The sequence below is a fragment of the Felis catus genome, chromosome A3, assembly GCF_018350175.1.
Source record: "Felis catus isolate Fca126 chromosome A3, F.catus_Fca126_mat1.0, whole genome shotgun sequence".
NCBI lineage: Eukaryota > Metazoa > Chordata > Mammalia > Carnivora > Felidae > Felis > Felis catus.
The window spans coordinates 128,125,036-128,147,592 of NC_058370.1; the positions used below are offsets into that span (position 1 = coordinate 128,125,036).

The 22,557-nt window shown below is 50.9% G+C and overlaps 1 long non-coding RNA gene across 4 annotated transcripts in view; it reads right to left on the reverse strand.

Moving 5' to 3' along the window:
• The window catches only part of LOC109498394, an 82,694-nt gene that overhangs the window by 34,756 nt on the left and 25,381 nt on the right, over positions 1 to 22,557 (reverse strand). For 3 of the 4 annotated variants that reach the window (XR_002741312.2, XR_006595964.1, XR_006595965.1), the window contains exon 4: positions 21,498 to 21,650. This is a non-coding gene — a long non-coding RNA (uncharacterized LOC109498394). Of the gene's footprint in view, positions 1 to 12,499; positions 13,218 to 21,497; positions 21,651 to 22,557 lie in introns of those variants that run through there. The other variant, XR_006595966.1, reaches the window with a different exon arrangement.

Consider the following 22,557-nt stretch of genomic DNA (forward strand, 5'->3'; position numbering starts at 1 on the left):
GCGTGCAAAGCAGGGGGGACTGTTTTCCATTGAGTTCAAGGTTCTCCAGTCTTCGCCTTATTTTGAGTCCAGAAGAGCTCCTAGGAAGGCACTGAGACAGTGGCCAGGAGGTAGGGAGCTCAGGGGTGTCTCCTTGAATTTGTACAAGGAAATGAGCCGCCTCTTAGCTGCCAGGCTACCTCAATACAAGCTTTTCTGGGTTGATTTCCCTCCTGTTGTCTCACGAACATTTAGTCAAGTATCTTCCTGTGACAGTCTGGCCTCGACTATCTCATGTCTTTGTCCTCAGTGGGGGGTGGGGGTTGGAATCAAGGGGAAATAGGTGATTTTTAAGCCAAGAAGTGTCCTCAAAAGGAATTAATAAGATATCTCTTAACTTTTTTTTTTTAATCTTTGTTTATTTTTGAGAGAGAGACAGAGTGCGAGCAGGGGAGGAACAGAGAGAGAGGGAGACAGAGAATCCGCAACAGGCTCCAGGCTCCAAGCCATCAGCACAGAGCCTGACGCGGGGCTCGAACTCGCGAACTGCGAGATCATGACCTGAGCTGAAGTCGGCCGCTTAACCGACTGAGCCACCCAGGCGCCCCAATAAGATATCTCTTAAGACAGTGACTTTCAACCTGTTTTCTTGAAGTATGAAAAATTCAATCCAATATTCTGACTTTAACCGATGCAACTTATTAAAACTAAACTCAGGTTTGCTCAGGAGTTGGAGCCCAAAGTTTTACCTTCTTCTCCTCTCTCTCATCCCCTCCCCGCTGTGGGGCTCTCATGAAGTCAATAAATGATGCAGAGTTTGAAGACCCCCGTCCTGCAGAAGCACCCGGCCTATACAGAGCCAAAGCTACCACCGCGGAGGGTCTGCTGGGGCAAATGTGGCTCGGATTTTTTTTTTAATTTCATTTTTTAAATTTCATTTTGTTTCTTTTCATATTTGGGGATGACCTTTCCAGGATGTCCCGCAGAGTCTGAAAGCTGATGCAGACATAACATTGCCAGGAAGATTTATTGGCTGATCCGAAGCCAAAGGGCCCAGAGTCTCATAAACAGTGCCCTGCCCGCTGAATCACCCAATGGTCCACACAGAGACAGCCTCTTGTGTCTTGGCCTTTCTGTCATCCCTGGCCAAGGACCACCTCCTGGATCTCTCTTCAGTCAAGCCGCAAAGATCAGTGTTGACTCCATCCTGAGAGGTGACCCCAGCTCCCCATAGCCAGCAGGCACTGGAACCCCCGGCCGGGAACTGGGGTGAGGCCAGAGAGGCACGTAGGGCACAAATTCAAGGAGACGTCACTCTCGGGAGAGCTAGTAACTAAGTGTGCCCCAGCTGCCTCACTTGTTTGGTCCCAGTCCCGAGAGTGGGCTCCAAAATTCTAGATCGTTCAGAGAGAAGCACCTAGAATTTTTTTTCCATAATTTTGAAACCTTTTCACCGAATCATACTGGTGAGCTACCACGTTAAAGACCCTTCCCCATGAAGGGTGAGCCAGGGAAGCAACGAAGGAGAAATGGAACATCCACCCTTCTGTACTTGTACTCAGAAGGTCCTGTGTGCAGACACGCGGACTTAATAGCGACCGGCCACGTGCACACAGCAGGCCAGGCAACGTGGCCGCTGCCGTGCCTGCTCACGTTTTCTCCCTTTCGCTGGGTCTCCAGATGCCATCTAGGAAAGGCCACGTCGAAGTCGACACTCAATTTTCTGACCCATCTGTTTCAAAAGAATTACGATTTTCCCAAAGCGGTAAAGAAAGATATCAGCGTGAAAAATGGTCTGAGAGAAGACAGAACATAATTTGGGAAGTCAGGTCACCATCTATGCCTTTAGGGATGCACACTTGTCTCACGTGAGCCTTGTCGCCCCAGCAAAATCAGCAGGAACAGCAGCAGCAGCAGCAGCAGCAGAAGGGCGGCCGGATGTAGGAGCCCCAACAGTGCTCAGGGGCTTATCTCCTTTCACCTCCCACTGGTCCAGGTGTGACAGCACCAGGCTACTCTGAATCCCAGCCCACCCCTCCCTAGGGGTGTGTCAAGTCACTTAACCTCTCTGTGACTCAGTTTCCCCATTTGTCAAATGGAAACATACTAGCTCCGAATTCATCAGGGTGGTAGGAGGGTAAGCAGAAAACATATACAGACAGACAGACAGTTCCTAACCATACAGAGCATGGTTAAATAGGTGTGGGCCACAACCTTATGAGTGGTGGCTATTATCTTTATCATCGCCCTTTTACATCTGGGGCCGCGGGGGCTCTGTGTCACCCCACTGGGTTAGATTGAGGTCTGTCTGATGTGGCCCATTTTACAGGCGGGAGGACTGATCCACAGGATCCCTCCACAGACACACTGCGGGCCCTTGGTCCTCTGAGCCCTCTCGGCCAGGCCATGTCTGTCCAGCCACCCCCTCGCAGCGGCCCTGCACTACGCCTGCCTCTGAGCGCCCAGCCCTCCCCGTTCTCCAGCACATTCACCCTGGGGCCGGGGATGGCCAGCTCTATGTCGCAGAGGAGAAAACTGAGGACAAGCCAAGTAAGGACCCCCAGCCTCACCGTCAGTGACAGGCCTCGCTGGACTGGTGCTCGGATCCCCTGGCCCCACGGCCCAGCACCCCCGCCCCCCATCCCTGAGGCTATTCCTCTTGTGCGAACATCCCTTTTCAGCTCAGGCAGTGGTCCTCACATGCAGGGGTGCCGAGAACCCCCACTTCCTCCTGCGGCCTCAAAAACACTCTCTGAGAACAACGAATCTAATCCCGTCTTCTCCTTGTATTGATAAGGAACCGGAGGTCCTGCGAGGAAAAGGACGGACCAAGGTGGCACAGGGAGTTGGGGGAAGGATCAGTCTAGCCGGTTCCGGTGTCTCCAGGCCCCAGCTCGTCACCCTCAGAGTGAGGGACACTGTCTCCCTTCCCTCTCTCCCAGGCCCCTCCCACCCAGAATTTCTTCCCCATCACTCTATCTACCCCCACTCCAGAAACCAGATCGCCTTCAGGAGAAGGCCTTCTTCTCTAGGGAATTTGGGCATTTAATCCGACCACTTTTATCCGCTCACCTGAGTATCAGCTGTGTGACTGATGATGACTTAAGCAGCTGACTTGAGCAGGTGACTTAACGGCACTGAGCCTCCAATTCCTCTCCTCTATAACAAGGCGTTAGTGCCCCCCATACCCTACTTTGTCTTGAGAATTAGATGCAGAAAGTGTAAGTTACAACACGGAATAATTATCTGCCATCCCGGATGCACCAAATGTCATTGCCGCCGCGAGTTCTGGGGACCCATCCAGGAGCAAAACAAGCAGAAGCCGCGACATCGCGACGCTTGTGTTCCGATGCTGAGGACGTTGTCAATTATGGAGATAGTTTTTCAACATTTTTACATAAGGTAAGGGGAGGGGAGATCCTGGAGACGGAGGGTCAGGAAGGGCTCCTGAGGAGGCGATGCTCGGCAGAGACCTGAACGAAGTAGGTCTGTGAAGACAGAGAGAGAAGGGTCCCCCCGACGCAAGCGCGCTGAGGCCAGTGGCCCGGGACCCACCAACCCTGCCTGCGCTCCTTTCGAGCAGAGGCTCAGACAAGACCTGTGGGCACGACCAGGACAGAATGCCTTTCTGGAGGGTTTGCCTTTCGTGTTCCCGCCTGCGGGTGCCCGGAGTCTCCTCTCAGGTGTCCCCGGGACCTCGGGAGCCAGCACACGGTCTGCCCAGCGCAGGGTTCTGGAGACCAGCGAGACGTTGCTGCCCGCTCCGAGCGGGCGGAAGCCGGTTAACCGACAGAGAGGCGCGCTGAGCTTGCAGGTCCGAGGCACGGACACCGGCCGGGAAGAGAGCCCCGCTCCTGAAAGGGGTCTGCGTCCGGTGAGTGGTTTGCCTCGATCTCACCCTTAAAGTCTTCGCCCCGAGCAGCACACTGTGCACAAAGCCCAGGGGCCCAGCCTGGCCTTTCTGCTTCATTGCAGGGTTTCATTTTCCCTGTTTTCCCCTGCCTGGCAGCGTGGTCTCCTGAGGTGACGGCAGGGTAATGGTCGGGAGCGTGTGTGCGTGTGCGTGTGCACGCACGTGTGCAGACATGGGCGTGCATGTACATGCTTGTGCATGTGTGCCAACACTCCCCACACTCCCCACTCCTCATCTTTCCTCTTCTCCCACTGCTTTCTGTATCTTTTGAATATCGGCATCGCTGATACGTATGATGCAAAGATAGGTCAGTCCCTGTGATTAACAAGAAAGCGGAAAAGAAAACAGATCACAGAGGAGCAAAACACATAGCGAGTGTAACACACGGCTACCCTTGGTGGCCGTTATTTCAACTCTCCCCATTATTATTCCAGGGCCCCCTCTGCTGCCGCTAGGTACGCTGAGTACTGCTATGCGTTTTAAATGGGGGAGAGATGTGGGCTAATGGGTATTCTGGAAGGTTCTTGGGGGAGAGGTAGGGCTGGTCCCCGTAGAGTGCGGAGCCTTCGCCCTGCCTCTGGAAACCCTTGGTCCAAATGGAAAGTGTGCACGCCCCCGCCCCCCGACTTCACGAGGCGTCCACCCAAGTGGGCACATCTCTACTGTCCTCTTTTTTTTTCCAGAAAGCAATCCCTTTCTTTCCATCGTATGTTACAGTCTTGGGCTAATAATAATAACTCGGTCCACTGGCATTCATTCAGAAGGCGATGGTGTCTATTGCTTGATCGTAATTAGTTAATTCAGTGTCATTTAGCGGGTGTGTTTTTTTTAAATAAACTTTTCTGAATCTTGGGAGGGACAGTAAAGCCTTGGGCACAGATCCTCACCCCTGAAAACTTGGAGAGATCACGGAGTGCTTCCTGCGGGAGATGGTTTTCAGGAAGGGCGTCGGAGGAAGAAGAAAATATGAACAGAGGAAAAATACATTCCAGGCAGAAGAAAGCTCAGGAAGAAATGCCACGAGTCTGGAACACATGGAAGATTTTTCGGAGCGCCGCGCCTAGACCGACTGGCCGGAGAACAAGAAATGTGATAAGCTGCTGGGGTTAACATATGTGAAGTCTTCTTTCGTAAAGCGCATTAATCTTGCAAATGTTAGGTGCTATTTTAAGGCCGGGAAGGCCAGCAGGGGCCTAGGGAGAAGCTTCGAATGCCCCGCCCAGAAGCAGCAGGCTGGTAGGGTCACTCGGTGGCTCGGTGGCTCGGGAGGGGCTTTCCGGAAGCCAGGCGGTGGGGTAGGCGAGGGGGAGAAAAGGCCGATATGCACGTGCCGACAGCGAGAGCTGACGAAGTCCTGACCCGAGGCAGGAAAGAGGACTCGGAGGGGCAAGAGAGGAGATGCGGGCCATGGCGAAACACAGCATCGAGCAGAGACGGTGTCGTGCCAACCGTGAGAATATGGAGACGCCCAGATGCTTCCTTGCCACGTCCCTGCAGTGCTACTCACGGGACCGTGGGCAGAGGCTCGGAGCCTCAGCCCCTCGGCAGGTGCACAGCTCTGTGCGTTCTGTGGTCCCATCGGTCCGCCTCCCGCCTCTGAAGGCTCCCAAGCCTCTGTGACATGCCTCCTATCAATACCAAAAGCAGAGTCTCACTGGCAAATCATGACAAGATTGAATGAAAAGGCAGGAGAATCTATTAGTCACTTAGAGTCAGCACTTAACTCCCGTTGGATCGAGCAGGGAAAAGAAAGTGAGAAGAGATACGACAGAAACAGAAACGGGCTGTGCAGTTGTGAGATTGGGTTTCAAGGCAGCTCACAGACTGCGTGAGGGACAAGTGTTTTTCTCTCCGTGACTGGCTGACGCCACGTCCTGGCGCGATGCAGGGAGCTAACCAGACTTTTCCAGATACCGTTATCCAGACACAGAGCAGCCAGCCGAGGTCCCGCGGGCTCCTCGTGAGCACCGAGCGAATCGGCGTTCCTGTTGCGGAACCCTGAGCAGGTCTCCGAGTCTGCCAGGGAAGATTTCTCCCTTGTCAGCCGAGTTTACAAAGAGAAGGGGTAGCCCCTCCACCCGGGAAAAAGGTGCGCAGCGCCCGCTAGAAGTCAAAGGACGACCAAGGTTGCTGACGTGGATGGACAAGGGATGACCTTGAGGGTAAACAACCAGAAGCTGGGTAGGTGGGGACCCCAGGTCCGCGACCCACTCGCAGCGTGATCCCAGGCAGGTCACACAAAATTGTGGACCCTCAGTTTCCTCATCTGCAAAATGGGCCTAAAAGGGCCTATGCTGCTGCAGGGCTATTTGGAGGCTTAAAGGAGATCATGGATACAAGAGTGCTTTGAGGTTCAAAAATGTTGTTCCTACAGGAGACATTACTTTGATGCTAATTTGCTCTCTAGGACATTAGCCTTATAGCAAGGAACAGCCCCACACCACCCACCCCCAGCTCCAGCCCCTACCCGCCCCCCCCCCCCCACTAAGCTGCCCTCAAGCCCTCACAGGTCAAGGGAGAGCTGGGTTGGAATTCCATTTAACATTCAGCCCTGCCACCACATTGCCTCTCAGCCATCCAGGCATTCTCTGCACATGTGATCTTGAGTAAGTCACTTCACCTCTCTGAGCACCCCCTTCTTCGCCTATCCAAAGGGGACCGCGCTGGGAGCCTGTGGCTAAGGCCTTTCAAATGACGCGCACATGCTCGGCCCATCTCACCTGCTAAAATGGAACCCCTGCCCCAGCCTCCCCCGTACCCTGTGTGAACTCAGGCAGGCTGTGTGACCGCTGTGAGCCTCAGTTTCATCTTCCGTAAACAAATATTGAAAGTACTTCATGCTGGGGGTCGTATGAAAAACGAATAACTTGATTAAAATAAAGTGCCCACCGCCATTTTGGCTCCTGGTAGATGGTGAACAAGGAGTGACCCCCCCTTTCTCATTTCTGTCCCCTACTCTGCCCCCAGGGCAGCTTAAATCCTTAAATTGCTGCCCCAAATCTTTGGTAAATTATAAGTCCACCTGACAAACTTCTTCAATCTCCTTTACCCATTGTTTAATCCTGCCCTGATTGGTGAGACGCTGTATCACTATAGTACCTCTGCTATGCTGCTCCTGGAAAGAAGCCAGAATCACCCAACTGGTAAGTGCCTTGACGGGACCTTTTTAGTGTCTCCATCTTGGGGATAGGATCCAACAAGTCAGCTCCGACCCATACGCCCCCGAGCTTAGGAGGCCAGAAAAAAATATAACCACATTCCTGAACACCTAAATAATGACAGGATACATGGAAATCCAGTTTATCACCTACTTACAGCTTAGAAAGTGGATTCCCATCAGCCCTCTCATGAGTAACAGCAGTCTGAAAGGTTATGCGACTTCCCCGACGTAACATTTGCTGAGGATCCACTATGTGCCAATCGTCGTGCTGAGCACCTGGGATGCGGTGGGGAGAAGACCAGCGGTCACTCTGTAAGACAGAGCATGACAGGTCCCAGAGAAGAGAAGGCCAGATGGACGGGGCCTAATCTCACCTTGGGGGGCCGAAGGCACGTGAAGGGTGAAGGTGGAGAAGGGGAGATAGCCAGCTGAATTCAGAACCTGGGCTCACCCAGTTTGAGAGGCCACCGGCAGGGAGGCCAGGGGTCCCCTGGGGACCAACCAAGACGGCTTGCCAGGTGTTCGTCGTGCGTGCAGTTCTCTGGGACGAGCCTCAACAGCTTCCTGAATCACCCCAAAGAACCCGCTCCATGTACTGTCCTTCCCTCCCCCCAAGGTCAAGGACAACTGCAGTCCGATATTTGCACACATTTCCCTGCTGGGAAACTGCCCTGCACTGTCCTCGGGTGGGTGGACAGCCCGCTGTGGCTTCTCCCTCATGGGGGGAGCCTCCTGACTGCTCTCAGAGCTTCCTTTCGCCCGCCCATCCACGCGCAAAACAAACCCTGCTCCCAGCAGCTGTGCGCAGGGGCAGGGGCGGTGTGCAGAGGGGGCATCTGAGGGGTTATGCCAGGGTCACTAATGGGAAGGAGTGTTTCTCATCAGAACCCTTCTCTAAGAGCTCATCGATTATTCATGGCCATTAAGAGGCCAAACTTCCTTCTAAGGGAGGGACCCGTGGCTCAGAGGGCAACCGGCCAGGCCAGGAAAGCAAGCCTGGGGACAGCCCCAGCGGGCAGCGTGAAGTCCCCATCACGGAGGTCGCCACGGGCGAGAGGCGGCCTCCGGAGAGCAGGGAGCGGGCCCGGGGCACGCTTGTAGGTGGCTCCCTGGGCCTGCTGGCAGATGTATTCATCCACTAAATAATTGACACCCTCCAGGAAATGGACCGCAGAGATGCCAAAGCCATTAGAGGCTCTGCCGATGGGGGAAGGGGACACAGAAGAGAAGAAAACACAGAAGAACCACCTTCTCTGGCCTCTAAAGGCTTCAGGGTTGCCAGGCACGCTCGTGCCCTTGTCTCGTCTGAATTCACCACAGCCTCGCTGGGTGTTCATTGCTACCTATATTTCCCAGGTGAGCAAAACAGGGCTCAGAGAGGTCGAGGGCGTCACCGCCAGGCTGCACTGCTTGATGGTGTTCAAATTGGAACTCAGGCCAGGTCCTGTGATCCTAAGCACGTCCTTTAAGCAGAAGAAATTTCACCAAGAAATGAAGTGCCTGGTTTCTTATCACGATTCCTGTGTGAGACCAGATGCTTTGCTCGCCCCTGTCTCGGGCCTCTGTACCTGGGTCCAGGTATTCCTGTCCTCCCTGGACACACTGGAGGGACTGTCCCCCATTGGGACACAGCCGCTAGAATATTTAGCGGGCTCAGATTGTGACCAGCTGTGTCCGTGGAGAGAGAGCCTGAGGTCCAGAGAGGAGTTACTTGTCCAAAGCCCCGTATGGAACAGAATGGGACCCAATATCCAGGACTTCAGGTTCTAGTTCCCTTCTTGTGCTGCCTAAGAGGCAAAGGCCGGCTGGGACCTCTGCCTTCGAGAAGCCCAAGAAATCCCCCCAGTGGCCTACTCAAAACCAGCACGGCAGGGACAATCCCAGACTCCCACACACTGGGTTGGATGATAAAAATAAAGCTCTGGCTTCAAAACCAGCTCTCAGTCTGACCCACAGAAGGGAAATAAAACGCAACTCCGGGGTAGATACAGACGAGTCGCAGGCTGCAGACACGCCCGGGGTTTATTGATCATTTCTCAGAAACTAGGTCAGCACTAGAGAAGAGAGTCGGAGCGTGTGTGTACGTGTGCAGGTGTTCACAGGGAACCTCACTGCCTCCCGAGGGTGGGCTGGGCCACACCGTGTGTGACAGCCTCCGAGGGCTGCTGACCCCAGTGCCACAGACTCGGTACTTGTTGCCTTAGAACGGCAGAAATTACCATCTCGGTTCTGGAGGCCACAAGTCCGAAATCAAGGTGCCAGCTGGCCATGCTCCCTCCGAAGCCTCTAGCAGAGGAGGACCCTTCCTTGCTTTTTTCAGCGTCTGCTAATCCCAGTGAACTAGCAGAGAAACTGGTTTTGGCAGTGAAACTCCAGTCTCTACCTCCGTCTTCCATGGCCGCCTGTCCTGTGTGTTTCTATGTCCACACTTCCCTCTTCTCATAAAGAACCGGTCAGAGGGGCTCCTGGGTGGCTCAGTCGGTTAAGCGTCGGACTCTTGATTTCAGCTCAGGTCACGATCCCAGGGTTGTGGGATCAAGTCCTGCATGGGGCTCCACCCTGAGCATGGAACCTGCTTAAGATTCTCTCTCTCTCTCTCTCTCTCTCTCTCTCTGTCTCAAATAAAAGAAAAAAATGTTAAAGATACCAGTCATATATGGAATAAGGACCTACCCTACTTACTTAATGACATCTGTAGTGACTGTATTTCCAAATAAGACCACGTTCTAGCATACTGGGGCTAAAGGCTTCCATATATCTTTCTTTCTTTTTTTTTAAATTTTTTAAATGTTTCTTTATTTTTGAGACGGAGGCAGAGCACGAGTGGGGGAGGTGCAGAGAGAGAGGGAGACACAGAATCTGAAACAGGCTCCGGGGCCCGAGCGGTCAGCACAGAGCCCGACGCGGGGCTCGAACCCGCGAACCGCGAGATCGTGACCTGAGCCGAAGTCGGGCGCTTAACCCACGGAGCCACCCAGGTGCCCCTATATATCTTTCTAAGCAGCATAATTGAATCCGTGACACCACACCAGATTTAAAAAAAAAAAAAAAAAACATCGCTGGTTTTAAGGGCTGGGCAAGTATCAGTTAACCCCAGTCTCCTTTTCCCACCGCTAGACACTCTCACGGCCCCTTGGTAGCAGCAGCCTTTTGGCCGAGGAGTGCAGGCCGCGCCCAAGACAGAGCTCTGGGCAGAGTCGGCAGCGATCACAGCACGAAAGCTGTTCCATCACTACCTGCTTTTGAGAACTTCGTGAACAAATAACATACTCGTACAAAGTCGTATAAGGGTTCCTCTTCCTCACGGTCCAGATGACAGCATTCCTTTGATTCAGCAAATGTCCACTGAGCAGGTACTGTGTGCCAGCACCCTGTGCGGAGGGGCACTGGAGATACAGGGATTCGTGACATGCCGGCCGTCCCCACGCAGAGCTCAAACTCTAGAGGCAGAAGCATTTGAGTAAACGGATAATTACACCACAGAGTGATAAATGCTGTAATAAAAGGGTGTCCCAAGTGCCGTGGGGTACAGAACAGCGAAAAGCAAATGTCTGTGCGATCTTCACTCACGTTAACAAGCTCTCTGTCTGTCCGACCCGCAATAGATGTATCGCCTCCAGTCAGTACACGCAAGGCCGGGTCTTCTTTTGACAAGAACAGGTGGCTTACTGAGGAATTGCATGGTCCTCCGGGTGGGTAATGAGGCTCGAAAGCTCTCTCCCAGAGCCTTCAGCATCTGACACCATGGAGCCAGAGATGAAAGGGGACAGTTCAGGCCAAGCAGCCTACGGTCGCCCTGAAACCACCCAAGCAGCACAGCCTTATGGCGTCCACTTCCCTCCTGGCCACAGCAGGTCCTTGGATCACTGGGACGTCGAAAGCTCTCGACGTGCTGCTACGATTTGGAGCGCACAGCCCCCGGGGCGGAAGTGCTATCGAGTGCAGGACCCCGCGGGCAAACACACACAACGGAGCCTCAGGTTTGCGATTCCAAGTCATCCTGTAGAAAGGGCTGTGTCTCAGCTCCCTGGCAATGCCACCCAGGTGACAGCTGCGGCAGTGGCCGTGTGTGGCAGCCCATCCTATAGACATTTTTATAGGAGATGACAGCTTTCCTACTGCACAGCCCGTATCTCGTGGGAGGCAAGGAGCAGCTGGACAACCACAAAAGGACTTTGATGTCAATATCAATTCTCCAGACCATGAGCAGTCAGTTCGCGGGAAAAGGGAAACAAAGAGCCAATAACTGCATGAGAAACGTCCAATCTATCTCAAACTTCAGGAAATGTTCATTAGAGCCTCAATGGGTCACCGATTGGCGTTTATTAAACTAGCAAAATGGTATATGGGGGATGATGCTCGACGCAGGAAAGAGACCCTGGAACGAACAGTATCCTTCGTTTGTGAAGGAGAAAAAATTAGAACCCCCTCTCTGGGAAAAGAAGACATTTGGCAATACAAACCAAGTCCCCTTTAGGAATGGGTACACTTTGGCCCACTTCTAGCAAGGGCTCTTAAGGAAATAATCAAAATGTTTTATATAGAATGTTATATAGAATGTTTTATATGTATAGTAGCTCATGGAGCTACTTACAATACAGCAAAACGGTAAATAATATAAATGCCCAGCAAAGTGGGGGAAATTAAAGAAATAATGGTTCTTTCAGAAGGTGAAATCTAAGAAGCCATTTAAAATCAGACTTTATGGGGCACCTGGGTGGCTCAGTCGGTTAAGCATCCGACTTCGGCTCAGGTCATGATCTCGTGGCCCGTGAGTTCGAGCCCCGCGTTGGGCTCTGTGCTGACCGCTCAGAGCCTGGAGCCTGTTTCGCATTCTGTGTCTCCCTCTCTCTCTGACCCTCCCCCATTCATGCTGTCTCTCCCTGTCTCAAAAATAAATAAATATTAAAAAAAATTTTTTTTAATCACACTTCATAGCTAACATTAAAAATAAATAAATAAAATAAAAATAAAATCACACTTTGAAGACAGTGTAATAAATGAGAAAATATTTGTTTTAAAAGAGAAAGTGAAAAAATCCACACGAAACTATACCTACCACTTGATATCAGCTGTGCAAACATGTATTTTAAAAGACTGGAAAGAAATACACCAAAGCAAAAACAGTGACTGTATCTCTGCTGATGGGATTACAGCTTAGGTGAGAAATTTTTCTTCTCTATAAATCCCAAAGTTTCTTCAATAACTATACATTGATATTCTCGTTAGAAAAATATTTGCGGCAATTTACCTTGTTTTAAAATACACACTTGCGTGGGGGCGCCTGAGTGGCTCCGTGGATTAGCATCCGGCTTCGGTTCAGGTCATGCATAGTCTCATGGCTCTTGAGTTCGAACCCCACATCGGGATCTCTGTTATCAGTCTGCTTCAGATCCTCTGTCTCCCTCTCTCTCTAGCCCGACCCCACTTGTGTGCTCTCTCTCTCTCTCTCTCTCTCAAAAATAAATAAAAATTTTAAAACTATATAAATAAAAAATAAAATAAAATAAAATAAAATAAAATAAAATAAAATAAAATAAAATATATACATATGATGTTACTATGTCTAATTAGACGGACCGGACTCCGTTACAGGCCAAACAAAATATACTTACGGAGTGAAACAGAAAGTAGTGGTGACTTCAAAATTGTCACCCATTGTGCCGGACTTCTTTGTATTCAATTGTGTTAAGTTACATAACCATTTCTCTAAATATTTGGCCACCCTGGTGACAATTCCAGGTATAGTTTCGTGTGGCTTTTTTCACTTTCTGTTCTAAAACAAATACTTTCTCATTTATTACACTGTCTTCAAAGTGTGATTTTATTTTTATTTTATTTATTTATTTTTAATGTTAGCTATGAAAAGTGTGATTGAAAAAAAATTTTTTTAACGTTTATTTATTTTTGAGACAAGGAGAGACAGAGCATGAACCGGGCAGGGTCAGAGAGAGAGGGAGACACAGAATCTGTCTGAAACATTGCTTGGGTTTCAATGCCCAGTTCAAGTTTCATCTCTCATTGGAAGAGTCCATGGAAAATCAGTCCACGGGGTGTGCCTCCCCCTTGAAAATCTTTCAGATGTGGCTTCCTGCACGATTCACTGATGCTCCACCATTTGCTTCCATTCCAAGCACGTACATCTTCGCTTTGCTAGATTTCGCACTGTTGGGAGCCCATGTATCGGTTAACTCCTACTGCATAACAAACAACTCCAAAACTTAGTGACTTAAAATCACAAGTCAACGAATTGTCTCAGGGGCGGCGACTGGTTGTTCTTAGCCGCGTCACTCATGTGTCTCTGGTTATCTGCCGGGGTGACGAGGGCTTAACTGGTCTAGAGAGGCCTCAACTGACACAACTTATCTCTGTTCCACGCAGTCTCTTAACCTCCGGCAGGCTGACCTGGGCTTTTTCTCTCGGTGGAGACAGGATTCCAAAGATAGTAAGTGGAAGCACATGGGCCCTTTGAGGCCTAGGCTCAGAACCTGCATATTTGACTTTTGCTATATTTTATTGGTCGAAGCAAATCACAAAGCAAGCCTAGATTCAGGAGGTGGGGAACTAGACCCCACTTCTTTTTTTTTTTTAAGCCTATTTATTTATTTTGAGAGAGAATGAGAGAGGCAGAGAGAGAGAATCCCAAGCAGGCCCCACACTGTCGGCGAGGAGCCTGCTGTGGGGCTCGAACTCACCCGAGATCGCCACCTGAGCCGAAATCAAGAATCGGACGCTCAACCGACTGAGCCGCCCAGGTGCCCTGACCCCACTTCTTCATGAAAGAAGCTGAAAAGGTACATCGCGTGGATACAGGAAGGAAATAGGTGGGGCCATTGTTGCCACTGGGGGGTTGATTTGTTTCAACTCGAAATTGTGCCTACTCACTTGTCTGGTGATAACATATGCACCAACCATTTTACTGAGTGCTAACAGCTTCCCTCCCCCTCCCCCTCCCCCTCCCCCTCCCCCTCCCCGCTCCGAATTGCAGGAGGCTGGAAGCCTGGAAACTATATGCAAGCCCAGATTCCCTTGCCAGATGGCTTCGGATTTGGTTCTGCCAGGGAGAGGCTCTGCCAGGAGCGTGAAAGGCAGGAGGAAGAGAGAAGCCACTTTGTTCTTCCTACTTTTGCTTCTAGCAACAGCAAGACACGCGGCAGCCAGACGTGGGCTCCGGGGTGTCTGCTCAGGTAACACAGCTCCGCTGGGGATGAGTGTGGTAAGGGACGGGCCAGCGGGACAGCGCCCGCGGGCTGTGGCACCGGGAGTGGCAGCAGCACGTCGGCCATCCTGGTGGCATGGCATCCGAGGATTCTGACTCTAGAGGAACATTACGGCAGCGGGCACTGCGGTGGCCTCTCGAGATCCCGCGGTGTTAATGACGGCAGGCTCCCCCGGTAGCCGCAGCCACACCGGCAGGTCGGTGACACAGATAGTCCTAGACCCTGGGCAACTAGCTCTCCAAATTGGCAGCCTGAAATTAGTTATCTGGGTATTTGGTCAAAGTGGCAGGGGAATAGACTACTTTCTAGTACTGGTAGATGACAACTAGTGACACTGCGAGGACAAGTTACTTCAGCAACTTGCCTGGGTGGCTCAGTCGTTTAAGCATCAGACTTCGGCTCAGGTCAAGATCTCGCGGTTCGTGAGTTCGAGTGAGTTCGAGTGAATTCGAGTCCCGCATCAGTCTCTCTGCTGACAGCACAGAGCCTACTTGGGATCCTTTCTCCCCCTCTCTCTCTGCGCCCCCCCCCATCAAAATAAATAAATAAACTGTAAAAAAAAAAAATTCATTTAAATACTTAGCTTAAAGTACAATCTGAAAACCGGGAAACTTCCGTGCCCACCCTAAAAGAATCTCCGATTGCTCATATTCTCAGGACTGACACCGGTTGAAGTCAGACCCAAAATTTATTTCCACGAGTTGCAGAATTACAATATAAATTGAGTTTACAGCCTTTCCATATTGAGCATGTGACACTGACAGGGAAAGAGTGGCATTCCAAAAGCTAGAATAAGTCAGTTTAGATGACTTTCGATAAACGTCAAAATCTAGATTTATCTAATACCCTGGGAATTTTTCTCTATAGAAGCACCCTGTCCTTCTCTCCATGAGGAAACCCTGCAATACAAAATGACCACCATGTCATAATAGATAAATAATTATGGGTTGATAGATTCGGAACATTCACAGGAAATGACTCTTAAAGAAACTACAGAAAGAACAGAACTGGACCTTTAAAAAGTCATCCCACCTAAACTTCTTAGTCACTTGGGTAAGCTGCGTCCCAGAGAAGCTCTGATCAGAACCTTCATCGCTTCCCATCACTTTATGAAAACGAAATGGGAGCTGAACATTTGCAGGCTCAAGGTGAAGTCACCCTTATCGGGTCCACTCAAGGAAGGTCCCGTTTGTTCATTTCTTGAGTGTCATCCCTACCGAAAGTCCCACAGGAATGTGACATCAGCTTATCAAATGTCACTACTAACTGCTACATTTGATTAACGTATATTCCAGTCTGGCTTTCTACAGGCTTAGTTAAAGGTTATACATTCTGGTATATGCCCTTAGAAGGTAGGCTATCACCATCTGTGGAGGGTTCCATCACTCAACTTTATCATTTTTTAAAATAATTTTTTAAGCTTACTTATTTTGAGAGAGACAGAGAGAACACAAGCAGTGGAGGGGCCGAGAGAGAGGAGAGAGAAAATCCCAAGCAGGCTCCGCAGAGCCCGATGCAGGGCTTGAACTCACGAAACAATGAGATCATGACCTGAGCCGAAATCACGAGTTGGACGCTTCACCACCTGAGCCACCCAGGTGCCTGCCCACCATCACTCAACTTTAGCGTCCATAGGGAAAGTTGGCCTTGCCCATGATGATGTTTCAATGACTGAGTGGCTGTTATCTAGATAAAAGCGCACATTGCCTCAGCCAGCTCCCCCAGACGCTGTCCCCAACATGATGCTGAAGCTGTCCTTCCTTTCAGATTTGCTCAGACTTGGTGTATTTTCCATGGCAATATGAGATGGGAAGCAGAGGGCACTATGGGACCTGCCCAAGGTCAGAGCCAGGATGGAAAGAGAGCAGGTGCATAGGATTCCCAGCCTATGCTCTTAAGCCCGGCCCCAGAGAGCTTCCCCAGTAAGGACATTCCTGGAATATCTCTTTATGATGTCCCCTCCTGTCTACTTCCTCTGCCACTGCCCAGCTCATCACTTCTCTTCTGAAGGTTGTCCCAACAGGTTGTCTCAATAGTCCACTAGCTGTCTACAGTCTCCTTCCCACAGGCATTCTCCACAAGGGCTCCTGAGAGAGCTGAAATGTCAGTCTGACCTGCTCCTTCAACCAGTGGCTCTCAAAGGTCAGCAGAGTGAATTCCCAACAACGCAGCCTGCAGACAAGCCTTCCGTCACCTTCCCCGCTGCTTTGCCAGCTGCAAATGAGCCTACGTTTCAACTGGGCAGAATGGCTTGGAGTTCCTCGGGCACGGCAGATCTCACACGGAAGGTGTTCTCCCACAGGGATCTCACTGCCACCACCGCCCTGCCACCAATATCTGCTCTCACGTGGCTTGCTCTAACTGCCACTTCAAGATGTGGCTCGCTCGGTGTCCCATTGCCTGGGCACCATTCCTGGGGACTTCCGGTCTTTCGGTTCCACCACTTGAAAGCTGAGCTCTGTTCTGAAGCCTATCCCCATATAGTGTACTTGTTTAGTGACAGAACTCTCTCCCGCTATGTGTGCGAGCTCTCTGGAACCATCTCTGTCTCCTACCACACAGTCTGACACTTACTTCACACTCAATGCTATTTAACGGATGGATGGATGAATGCAGGGATGGATGGAAGGATGGATGGATGGATGGATGGATGGATGGATGGATGGATGCCCGACATGCTGTTTTCTTTTGCTGAAAAAAATTACCTCTTACTCGCCCTCCCCCACCAGACTGGATTTTTTTTTTCTCGATCCTTCAAATTAGAGGATATTATCGCTTCTATCAGTCATGGTTTCAGAAATGTAAAGATTAATACTCACTACAAGCAGCAAATGTTTCATCCTTAAGGTGCCACAGGAATAACATTTGCTAATTTGTATTTGCATTTGAAATTGAAACACAAATTGGCACAAGAACTATTACACATCCCGGCTAATTAATGTTCTAAAAATGAATTATGCAAATCAACCTCAACAGGCCTCAGAAGCTCTTTCCCTGTATAATGAACGACTCGGAATGTGAACCTTGTTTCAGGGCTGATTCTGATGGGGCTGTGAGCGCAGATAGAAGCCGGGCTTTGGAACCAGACTCAGCCAGTTCTGTCTCTTGTAGCCAGGTGGCAGTCGGCCTGGGCCTCACTTTATCTACCTGTTAGCTGGGAATGAGAACGTCTACCGAATCGGGTTCCTGAAAGAGTCAGGGAAATGACTATTACAGAGCTCCTGACTATTACAAGGAGCTGCCTCTAAACATTTGCCTCCTCTACGCTCCAGAGCGTCCTCCCTGCTCCCGCGCTGACCGTGCCCTGCCTCCTTCGCCAATGCCGGTCCTGCCTCAAACATGACTATGTCCCCCCGGATCCCTGAAATGGAGACTCCGCCATGGTGGGCTGTTTCATTTCCTGCACTAAGAATCCAGGGAGTGATGGGACAGCTAGCTTGGCCACCGAGTACGCCTTAGGCCTTGAGAATGGAATGTCAGAACAGCTGGGAGGAGGTCATGGTGACTGACTGGGGAGAAAGCAGACAGCAGGGAAATTCTGGGCAGCTGTCTGTGTGGTCTGCAGGAACGCCCCGATAACCTATCATCCTGACCACTAGCTGTCTCCTGACTCGGCGGGGCCTAGACCAGCTCCTGCAAACCCGTCCATACGACGCAAGAGCGTGGATCAGGGACATTTGCTCTAGAAGGACTTGTGGGCTTTCACTAGAGTCCTACTACAACTCCTGCAGGCGGGTCTGGTGGTGAATATGATGATTCAAAGTAATACATTAATGTGCTTCCAGGAGCCCAGTAAGAGCTGAAGGCTGGGGCAAAAGGGCAGGCATGTGACCATCAGGACAAAGCAAGGGCTCACCAGGAAGACTCCCTGGCAGGCGAGCTCTAAGCTCTTGCGGCCAAGGCCATCAGCGTGTTGATTCCCTTAGTTTTTCAGCCATTCATACACACAGTGAGGGTAACAGCACAGGAGGAGCCCGACAGAAAGTTCCCTTCTGAAACCACTACTGCCCCATGTGGTGACCAGCCTGGCCTGGACGAGCCGAGTCCCCAGGAGAAGGTGGCACCGGCGACAAGACCAGGACTGACGGTTCCTGCCGTCAGCCTTCCACATCTAGGCTAGAGGACGTTCCCGATCCACTAGCGGGGGGAAAGGGCGATGTAAACGAGCGTCACATGTCACCCGGGCACACTGCAAGTAGCTGGCCTTCCTGGGGGTCCCCGACACAGACGGGGGGGTCAGCGTCTTCCTTTCTCCAGGGGAGATAATTTGGTTCCTTTCCATGTATTCCTTTGACTGAAAAGTTCACGTTCAAGGATCTCAAGTTAAAGATATTATTTAAATAGCAGCAACAGAATCAAGAGCCATTTGTTCGCAGTCTCAGTACCGGGGACGTTTTCCTCTGATGGAGAGAGCTGATTCCCCCCCCACACACACACACCCTGTACCCACGCTTATTATGTGGCTCAGACACACAAAGAATAGAAAAGCCTTGGGGTTTTCTGCGCTACAGAGTAGGAACGAGCTCTCAATTGACGTATTTAAAGTAGGGATTATAAGAGAAAATTGGAAAGTCTCATGAGAGAAACTGCCTCTAAATTATTTATGGTCAGCGCCATGTTGGTTTACGCCCAACCTTAAGCTCGGTCTGCTGACATGGTGAAAAGCAGCAGCTTCAAAGCCAGACTTCCCAGCTTCAAATCCCAGCTCCGTGGCCGGATGTGTGTGTGTGTGTGTGTGTGTGTATGTGTGTGTGTGACCTTGGAAGAGTCATTTTATCGTTCACTAAGCGTCCATGTCCTCAGCTACACAAGGAGGTTTACACCTGCGGCACGGGACTGAACTTGACTGCAAAAGCATCCAGAGTAGCTGCTACAGCTGCCACTGGAGGCAAGATCGCCTGGGACTGGACCCCCACTCCAGGACACTCCGGCTGAGCGGCTTAGGCAGGTGATTCTGCGGGGCCCCAGGGCCTCCACAGCCCAACAGGGTAATAATCGTACCGACCGCCTAGGATCCGTGAGAGTATTAAGTGAGGCTGCCATGATCTGAATGCCTGTGTCCGCCCAGAATTCATGTGTTGAAATCCTAACTGCCAAAGGTTTCCGTATTAGGAGGTGGAGCCTTTGGGAGGTGCTCAAATCATGAGCGTGGAGCCCTCTTGAGTGAGACCAGCACCCTTATAAAAGAGACTCCAGAGAGCCCCCTGGGACTTTCCACCGTGGGAGGACATGGCCAGGGATCAGCAGTCTGCAACCCAGAAGAGTGCCCTCCCCTGACCGTGCCGGCAGCGTGACCTCAGACTTCCAGAACTTTAAGCAAGTTATTTCTGCTGTTTATAAGCCACCTAGTCTGTGGCATTGTGTTACAGCAGCCCAAACAGACCAAAACAGAGTTAATGCATTCATACAGGGTCCGGTGCATAGTAAGTTCTTCTATGTTGGCTTTTAGGACCATTGATTTCTTCGGGCACTCATCGAGGGCACCCTCCATGCCAGGTCCTGTCCTAGACACCGTAACGCAGAGATTAATAGAACACCATGCTCAAGTGGTTCCATGTTCACTGGACAAGATGGCACACACACACAAATAATTCTAGCAGAGTGCGGGCTCCACATGAAAGCCAGGCTAGGGAATTTCAGAGAAGGTGACATTTGAGACGAGCCTTGAAGGATACCAAAGTGTCCAAAAGGGCGACAGTGGGTTCCAGAGAGCAGTACCTGAATGTACAAGGCATGGAGGTGAGGACAGTAGGGAGCACAGCAGGTCGGGCGGGAAGAGGGGGCGGAGCCTGGAGAGAGGTGTGGTCCAGTTTATACCAACTCTGTCCCAAGTGACCGGGAGCCAAGACACCTTGGTTTTCAACTCTCCCGAGTACCAGCTCCGAGAGTGTGGATTAACTTCCCAACTAGCAAAATGAGAATATTAAGGGATGATCCTTGGGGGCCCTCCCAGCTCTCAAGCGATTTAATTCTCACCAGATGGCAAACTTTCTGGGGACAGATTTCAGGACCTATTTCTCTGCTTCCCCTCGTGCACCTCAGCGACGGCAGGTTCGGTGCTCAAGAAATGCCTTTTAGGCTTTTGGAATTTTCTAGTCTTTTCTAGCTCAGGAATGTCTCGTTTTAACAGTTTGCTCACGAGCAGGTCTCCGAAAGCATGTATTTATAAAACTGAGCCCCCCAATCTCTAAGGGTTTTCTCATTAAAACAAATTGGAAGTGCCTATACAAATGATGTCAAGGCTTTGAGAATTCAAAACCAAAGTGTTGGCCATCACCTGACTGCTCTGGTTCAAAGGACGCTGAGGTCCAGAGCCTCTTTGACAAAGACAAGCCACGACTCTCCAGAGCAGACAACTTGGGAAATGTGCAAAAGGGGCTCCCAGCCCAGGCTCCTGCACCCGATAAAATTAGCCGAAAAATGATCTCCATGGCAACAGGAAATTTGTTCTTAAAGAAGGTTAGAAATAATGCCTTTGGAAGAAACTCCGCAGCAGATAGAATATTCTCAGATTACACATAAATGGTGTCTATGCCAACAAAGTGACGGGCCAGGCGGCTCAATTATCTGGATAATTTAGGCCTGAACCAGTGATTTGTAAAAGAATAGGAGGCTTTTAAAGTCTGAAGAATGGAATGTGGCAGGTATGGCCGCCAGGGCTCAGGCGAGGACATCAGAAGCCCTGCCTCTCCTCCAAGTTTTCTCTGCCAATCTGGGACCCGGAACAGGACTCGCGGTCCCGGGGCGTTGGTCTCTGCCAGCTACGTCCCAAGAATCAAGGAGGGGTGCACGGAATTGTTAGATGGATGGTCAGGAAGTCATTGGGTGAGGGTGAGTTCTGGAGGACCGATTCCAGCACAGGTGCCCAGACGTCCTTCTTTCTTTTTATTTTTTAATTTTTTTTAATGTTTATTTATTTCTGACAGAGAGAGAGAGAGAGAGAGAGAGAGAGAGCACAAGCAGGGGAGAGGCAGAGAGAGAGAGAGAGAGCACAGAATCCAAAGCAGGTTCCAGGCCCTGAGCTGTCAGCACAGAGCCCAACGTGGGGCTCGAACCCACGACCCGTGAGATCATGACACTGAGCCACCCAGGTGCCCCCAGACATCCTCCTTTCTGCACCCCAAAAAAGAGAGCCCAGATCCCCCGACCCTCCCACCCACTTTCTCTCGAACGCATCTCCGTTTTCTGCACATCAGCCATCTTTCTTCTCTGCCCCCACCTTTACCTCCTTTATTCCATCCTTCCTTGGAAGATTGAAAGGCATGTGGCAAAGTGAAACCCATTCTGCTTTCATCAGTTTTGAGAGGAGACTGCTCAGCCTGGAGGACCCAGGCTGCTCAGCTTCGGATTCTCCAAAGTCCGGGCCTCGCTTCCTCATCTGTGAAAAGGGGATGGGAATAAAGGTGACTTCCTCATGGCACTGAGATGAGGAGCGAATAAATCAGTATTTGTAAGCACTTCGAACAGTGCCTTGCACGCAGTAAGAGCTATGTCTGCATTTGATAATCCCCCCAAATCATTGAAAACACTCAAGTCACTGCAAAAATCAGACTGGGCTCTCAGACACGGAGGCACCCTGGCGATTCCTGGGTTCAGATCTCTTTCACTGTGAATCATTAAGGAATCAAAATGCTGTAAAATGCCACATGTCACCCTGCGTCCTTGTCATACAGATGAGAAACTGATGCCCAGAGATAGAAGGCGTCTCTGGGGTACAGAGTCTAGGTAGCCCCCAGGGGTTTCCTGAAGGAGACTTTCTGTCTTCCAGGCAAGCCCTGGGCATCTGAGCGGGGGTAGATCTCGGCAGCTCCCAGCCCCGGAAAGGCCTGGCATCGTGCTCTGCAAATGTTTGCCTAACATCTCGGCCTCCCCTTTGCTTGTGTTTATTTATTTACTCAGTGGTTTGCTCATTAATGAACGAAGGTATTCCTCAGGCAGAGATAAGGATCCCAAGGGCCCGTGAACTTTTCACGAGCTGAGCGGATAAGGTGTATCTCCAAAAAAGTTACAGCTGACAATTCACGTCGAGACCATCCGGCTGCGGGGATCCCTCGCACCAGGACAGCTCACGGTGTTTCCGCAGCACCAGAACCTAGCGCAGAATCCGGAGTGTGAGCGTTAGGAGCCAGGTGGGAATCCGGGCTATGACATCGTTCAGCCTCGTGGGTTAGCCAAGTTACTTAACCGCTCTGGGCCAGCCTCTCCATCCTGAAGGGTAATAACATCCAGCACGTGTTGAGCATTTACTGTTTTCCAATTGCTGTGTTAACAGCTTCACGCATATT